Source organism: Leucopleurus acutus (assembly GCF_964270905.1).
Source record: "Leucopleurus acutus genome assembly, chromosome: 12".
Classification (NCBI taxonomy): domain Eukaryota; kingdom Metazoa; phylum Chordata; class Mammalia; order Artiodactyla; family Delphinidae; genus Leucopleurus; species Leucopleurus acutus.
In genome coordinates, this window is record NC_139154.1 from 62,947,698 (window position 1) to 62,955,381 (window position 7,684).

The following is a 7,684-nucleotide window of genomic DNA, read 5'->3' on the forward strand; positions in this document are numbered from 1 at the left end:
TATTTAAAATAATATGCATGTGCTATTCTCTTTTGGTTCAACAATTTTATTTTATTTTATTTATTTATCTATTTGGCTGTGCAGGGTCTTAGTTGCGGCACGCAGGACCTTTGTTGTCACGTGTGGGATCTCTGGTTGCGGCCTGTGGGATCTAGCTCCCTGACCAGAGATCGAACCCAGGCCCCATGCATTGGGAGCACTGATTCTTAGCCACTGGACCACCAGGGAAGTCCCTGGTTCAACAAATTTAAATGTATTAACTTCCTGTTTTGGTAAATAAGGATTTAGCACTCTTTTCAGCTATCCCCTCTGTTTTACCTCCCTAGTTCTCCCTACATATTATATATTATAATTTTTGGTTAAATTAGTATTTGGCTTTTACATCGTACACATGCAAGGAGAGCAGAGCATTGTAGTATACTATTATTTTTCATTATTACTTTTTGTTTTTCCTGATGTTAATAATGGTTTTTAAAATTTTTTTATTTTTTTACTAGTGACTACTTTAAATTTCCTCTTTTACAGTGCCTTTGGTCAAAAGTGTCGCACTTATGACCTAATTTCTCTTTGCAGGGGCCAAATTTAGCTGACATTCTGAGTTTTCAGCCCTGGAATGCCCTCGACCTCATGACTTACTAGAAGGAGACTCCAGCCTACAGGCATAGCCCGTTTCCCACCACCAGCTTTATTTTTCCAAAACAGGTCATTCTTCCATCAGAGGTTTTTATCTCCATTTAAGAACCTAGCTCCAGCTCATTTTTTATGGCTTCTTGCTAGGAGCCACGTAAAAGTAAATATTTGAACCCTCATCACTATGGTTTCCTGAGTCACATATCACACGTTATTAAACAGCCAACACTGGTTTCTTCAGAAGGTCCCAGGGGCATTACTGGTCCCAACACAGGTGAACACAAATTCAGTAGCTTTTAAAACTACCGGTGGGCAGCATTTACAGATGGTGGCCTCTAGGACCTGTTCTCTCCTTCTTGGCTTTATGCTGTTGCTAGCTGCCCTTTGGATCCAGGACCTTTAGGATGCCTGGACTGTGAACCATCCAGGTTTAGAATGGCGTGGAACAAGTAGCAACCATCTTTTGGCTTCTGCTTTCACTGAACATGGTCTATCATATCGCCAGGATCCATTGCCCTGTCCCTAGTCCTCTCTATAAGGGTCTATGCTATTGCCAGTACATGGAACCCTGGTATACCTGTCCCCAAGCGTGAGTTGGTTTGCCGTAGAAGATGAGAACACCAATGTTGAGGAGAGCAAACCTCACTAAAACATATGCATGGTTCAATTCATCCAGAAAAGAGCTCATTCAGCAGAGGGTCTCCATCAGAAGAGCTCCTTTCCTGAAGTATGCTGGCCTCTCAAAATGCTGATAGCAGCTTCCTGACTTAGCTGATTCAGCCCTGGTCTGCCTGCTCTTGGAGGATGCTTGATCACGTCAGCTTCCTGGTGATAACTGGGCAGAGTCTATCATGCCTGTGTCTATTCCTATACCCTGTCTTATAGACTTTCTTTACATCCCAAACTGAGCAGTTGTGGAGGGAAGTCAAACAGTACATGCTACAAAACCTTGAAGCATCTGGATCTCTCCCCAAACTCAGTGACCACTACTTTTTTTTTTTTTTACATCTTTATTGGCATATAATTGCTTTACAATGGTGTGTTAGTTTCTGCTTTATAACAAAGTGAATCAGTTATACATATACATATGTTCCCATATCTCTTCCCTCTTGTGTCTCCCTCCCTCCCACCCTCCCTATCCCACCCCTCCAGGCGGTCACAAAGCACCGAGCTGATCTCCCTGTGCTATGCGGCTGCTTCCCACTAGCTATCTACCTTACGTTTGGTAGTGTATATATGAGTGACCACTACTTTTAATAGAAAGATGCTCTCACAGATGCTGAAACAGTGGCACTGTATCTTTTCCTCAAAGGCAGCCTTGGCTTTCTACTTCTGTATTTATTTTTAACAGAACTACATTTAGAAATACATGACCAACTATACTAGTAATAATAGTAATAATAGGTAATAATAGTAATAATAGGTGGAAGAAGAGAAGACGTGTGTATGGATTCATCTTCCTAGGTATGTGTGGGTCCAGTTAATATTTAAAACGGTCTCGAGTTCTCCAAGCACACGTTGACTGTCTGATGGGGGAAGTGGTGAGGAGAGGACAGGTGGCAGTGGGAAAGCTGACCTAAGATTAAAAATTAATGTATTCAATTTTCAAATTAGATCATTGTTGGCAGATGGCTATGAATTTTAATATAATTTCGTATTTAACTTTTTTGGAGGAGATTTAGACACTATTATCCACCAACTAGGCAATTTATGAACTCACATTTCAGCTTTAATTCTACCTTATCACAAGGAGAATTATAGGGCTTGAAAAACTCCACCGATCATCCTCTATTGGAAAGAACCGCACCCAAAGCCAGCCAGGGCAACAGGGATCCCTAACACGTTTTTCTGAGACTTCTAATTTAAGGTATTCGACAGCAGGTTTCCTTTGGGAGCAAAGAGTGGTGTGCCACTTTTCCATTCTGTTCACCTCTGCTGTGTTTCCTCTTCCCATGCTCCATGCAGCTGGATAGACTGAGGAGCCCCACCCCCACCCCAGGCTTCTTCCATCAGCTTCAGCCTCAGTCTTAGAATCTTCAGGAGCCTGCATTCCTGTTCCACGGGCTGTGAAGTTAGGCATGCTGGATCAGGCCACAGCCCTGGGCCAAAAGGGAAGGAGAGTAAACCCCACTTCGGGTATGGGATTTGGGCTGGAAGGAACTAACCTGATTCCAGAGGCTGGCCCCACAAGAGTGCTTGGTCTATTCCAGACACAGTGGCCAAAGGGAAAAGAAAGCTTGGGCAAACAGTGGTACTGTAGTGTCCTATTTGGGTGGTATGTAGCATGGAGAGATTCCAGGCAGCAGCAATCATGCAGGAATTAGATCCAGCAGAGATGTAGTTCTGGAGGAGCTGAATGTTCACAGAGGGTATCAGCAAATGGATGTGGCCACCAAGAGGAGTGTGTTTTCCTGCAGGGAAAGAAATTGGCCAGAAGGCAGGGTATCGGGGCCTTGAATAAGCAGTCTAGGGATCAAAATAAGGCTCAAGGGCTTCCCTGGAGGCGCAGTGGTTGAGAGTCTGCCTGCCAATGCAGGGGACACGGGTTCGTGCCCCGGTCCGGGAAGATCCCACATGCCGTGGAGCGGCTGGGCCCCTGAGCCATGGCCACTGAGCCTGCGCGTCCGGAGCCTGTGCTCCGCAACGGGAGAGGCCACAACAGTGAGAGGCCTGTGTATCACACACACACACACAAATAATAAGGCTCAAGTTCTAGATGGAAGGTAGGGTCTCTTCTAGTGGTCATTGCTGATGCAGCCCTCCTCACCCCACCCACTGTCTCTGGACACCTAATTATATCTTTGGAGTCAGTGACCACCTTGCTGACTTCCTATTTTAGATCTCCAGTCTAGACACCTTACCTGGACTCCAGACCTTCATATTCAGCTGCCCATTGGACCCCTCCACTTACATGTTCAAAAAAACCTCCCCAACCTACTCCTCTTCCTATGTTCTTTATCTCAAGGAAGGGGCTCGTTCTTGCCTCTTCCTTCTTCTCATCCACCATATTTAGTCTTTCATCAGTCCAGTTGCACCTGCCTTCTAAACAGCTCCTAATTTTCTTCGCTCCTTGCCATTTCACTGTTAATGTCTTAGTTCCGGTCACCATCACCTTTCACGAGAATCTGCACTATAATCTCTTAACTGTTCTCCCTGCCTCTAGTCATGCATGTCCTTTGCCAATCCTTCCCCCTAAATACAGCTTTGATTTTTATCTCTCTTTTGCTTAAAATCCTTCATTGGTACCCATTGTCCTGAGAATAAAGTGCAAAATTTACTAGCATGACTTAAAGGCTCATGACCTGCCCTGCCTGCCTGTCCATCTTCATCTCTTCCCCTTTCCTCCACATCATCCTCCCACCGTATTGAATTTCTTGCAGGTCCCTGAGGAAGCCTTGATTTCTCTGGCGTCCTCAGCTGTGTATGAGGGGTTCTCACTCTCTTCATCTGAGTAAATCTGACTCATCTTTTAGAGTTCAGTTCGAGGTATTATCTTCTTGAGGACTCCTTCTCTGGGTAGGTGCACCTCCCACAGCCCAAATCTCCTCCTTCCCTCATGCTTGTCGCCACTGTGTGTCTTCCAGACTAGACTGTGAACACTTCCAGGCAGAAACCAGGTCTCTATCAATGAGGAGCAGCACAGCAGTGTGAAACCATGGGCTTTGGAGTCAGCCAGACTTGTATTTGAAAGCCAAACCTGCAGTAAGACACCCTGGGCAAGATTTTTATCATCTCAGGATCTCTGTCTCATTAGCTGCAAAAACAGTACTTCCTCATAAGCTGTCATAAGGATTCAATGTGGTAATAATACAAAGCAGCTGGCACTGAGTCTGACACATCATGGTTGCTCAGTAAATGTTGGATGAAGAAAGTGCAGGAAGAGAAGCTCCAAACAGAGCTTGTGGTGAGCTGTGAGAGAGCCTTTGTGGGTCACCATGGCCTCGGCCATCCTGGCAGAGATGAGGCAGAGCTGAGTGGAGTTAAGGCCAGACTCTGTCTCTAGAGGAGGTGCTAACTGAGCAGGAGGAAGGTGACATCCAGGGCCGGTGGAGAGCAAGACAAGGAAGACTAGAAGTGAACGTGGAGGGTCTCGGTGAGATTGCCTGCAGCACTTGGCTATGACAGGGCCATCACTCCAGGCCCAGCTCCAAGGGTCAGGCTTGACAAGTGCCTGAAGCTGCCATTGGACAGTAGGAAGCACATCCTCCTCTCTGACTCGGGAGCTTTAAAAACACACTTGCCTGGTCCTCACCTCCAGAGATTTGGTTTCAAGTGCTCTAAAGTAGACCCAGGGCTGAGCATTTTAAAAAACTCTTCAGAGAATTCTAAGGCAGGGAAGCCTGAGAATCACACTGTAGAACAGAGGAGGTGCTATACCTCATAGGCCAGATAAGGACCGAGTTTGCTCCTATACCCCCAGACTGTTCCGCTGAGCATCACTGAGGGGATGGGAGGTGGTAGGTGGCTGCTGCCCCCTTGCCTGCCCTGGTGAGGACTGGCTCAGTACCAGAGCGGGCCCATCCACAGACCAAGTGGCAGGGAGCAGGGAGAGACAAGGGTAGAAAAAAATGAGGCTGATGGACATAGTCTTTCTGATCTCAAAATCCCAGCCTGCCTCTCCAGCCCCTCCCCAGAGGAGACCAGTTGCTCTTTGGGAGAGGGAGGTCCTTTGGGAAGTGACGGGTTGGAGGAACACCTTCTCTTCCTTCATATCCACTCTGATGGCACAGGGGAAACCAGCGGGGAGCTGCTGTTCGCTTCTCCGGGGTGGGGGGGGAAACTCAGTGATGGAAGCTTAGAACTCATGGTCATTCTAAGAATGTAAGGAATTTTTTTTTAGATAAGAAGTAAGTCCCCAGCCAGCTGCAGAACCCTCTTAGCTTGAAGAGGTCATAAACAAGGATGAGAAAAAAGGAAGGGAGGAACTCATGAAAAATTAGATCTGCTGACATTTGTTTGGAAACTGCCTAGTTCTCCACTCTGTGGATTTCCACAATCTGTATGTGTAAAAGGTAATAAGGATGATGACACCTATTACAGTTCACAAGGAATAGGCCCACCAAGATGTGGTATCATGAAGTGACTTCTAGTAAAAGCTGCCCTTTATTTTATCACCCTGGTCCTCACTAGACCCTGCAAATATTTCATCATGCAAACCCGATCAAAAGTTATTGATCATGAAGAAAGAATATATATATATATTCATATATATATAAAGAATATATATATGTGTGTGTATAACTGAATCATTTTGCTGTACATCTGAAACTACCACAACATTGTAAATCAACAATATTTCAATAAGACTTTTTTTTCAAGTTATTGATCGTGAGTCTATGCAATGTAAGCAGTCTCTTTCTCAGCTTCTTCCTGGAAGGGAATGAAAAAAAAAGATGGCCATGGATCAGTTAGAAGTAAAAGTGGCATCTCCTCTCCTTGACATTGAGTGCAGAGGCATAGCCCAGGGAAGGAGAGCAGATGGAATAAAAAGTAACAAAGGGCAAGAAGTTTACCTGTTCCTGACCTTGATGTGCTCCCATCTCCCTAGTCCCACCCCACCCTCATCACCCTTCACCTATATACACCTGTAGGTACACCTATACCTCTTATCACCTTATTGTAATTTCAGTGCTGTACAAAACTAAAGCTTTTGTGTCAACAAAGTATTCCCTCCTTCCCCCACAAAAGAGCATGAAATTTTGTAAAGCGGTTCATTACCTTCCTGGAACTTACCTCATTGTAGAAATACCTGAAATTAAAGGGGCTTCTGTTCCCTATGGGCAGAGACTCGATATGAGACTCGACATAGACTATTTTAGTTCAAGCATCTCTTCCTTTTTGGAAATTAACAGCTCAAGTCTCTATTGATTTAACATGCTGTCTCTGTGATGCAGTGGGGATTTCACACAACTAATGGGGACAGGCCGTTCTGTGATTACTTAACCTTTCCGGTCTTTTGTTTTTCATATTTTCTTTAAAATGAAAACAACTCAAATATATGAATCTCTTAGAGCGAACAAGACAGAAATATCTGCACTTCCTCTTGTATTTTAAATATATATATTAAAATATACTGTCAAAATAAGGGAATTTCAGTCTGTGTCTCTGCAATGTCCTTCTGATTTTTTTATAAAAGAGCAGCCTCCATGACACATTAGGACAAGAAGTAAGTGACTGGGCAGGGGAGGGAGGGAGGAATGAATATAAGCCTTCATTCTCTTTCTTGGGTCTCTGTCTCTCTGCCTTAGAGTAAGTCTGGGGCTGTGTTTGCTTGCGATGATATCAGCTTGCTGTGGGTAGAAATTATGATGGACTAAATTAGGAACCATGACCTCAGTGTAGGAAGAAGGAGGAGGAGAAAGGAAGGGAGGCCAGAGCTGCTGTTTAAAGTACAGTTAATGGAATAATTGCCAGGATCCATCAGGTACTTTATACAAAATTGAATTGTCAGGGAAGATTCTCCATGCCCCCCCTTTTTTTTATTGAGGAAGAGGCAAAGTCCTTTTACCTCATGATTTTAAGGGCAAGGAAATTCTTCCAAATTATGGGGGTGGGGGAGAGATAAAAAAGAAGTCTTATTACCCAGGCCACTTAGCAAATGTTCAATGAGCACCTGCTATGTGCAGAAGCCTGAGCGGGGCGGAGGAGAAACCCCACCCCCATCATGGAATGTGGAGTTGCCTGGGTGGAGAGCTCACTGTGACATCCTGGCTTGGGCCCTGCTTAGACAATGTCTCAGTCTCACACACTATCATAAGTTGGTAAAATTTGTCTCTGGAATCCTCCTCTCCACCCCTACCTTGTCTGGGGTCATTGCTGTGTGGTTGACAGGTACTGTTTTTGTGGCCCCCAGCCAGAACTCTTCCCTTTTGTTTGTTTTAGTTCTTTCCTGAGTGGGGCAGTTGGAAGAGCCCTCCCTGGGTGAATTTTGGTGAGTCATTTCACTTCTTGGAGTCTCAACTTTTTCTGTAAATAAGAATAGTAATAACACTAACGTTGTGAGGATTAAATTAAATAATGAATGTGAATTAACCACAGCTAATTTTTATAGAGA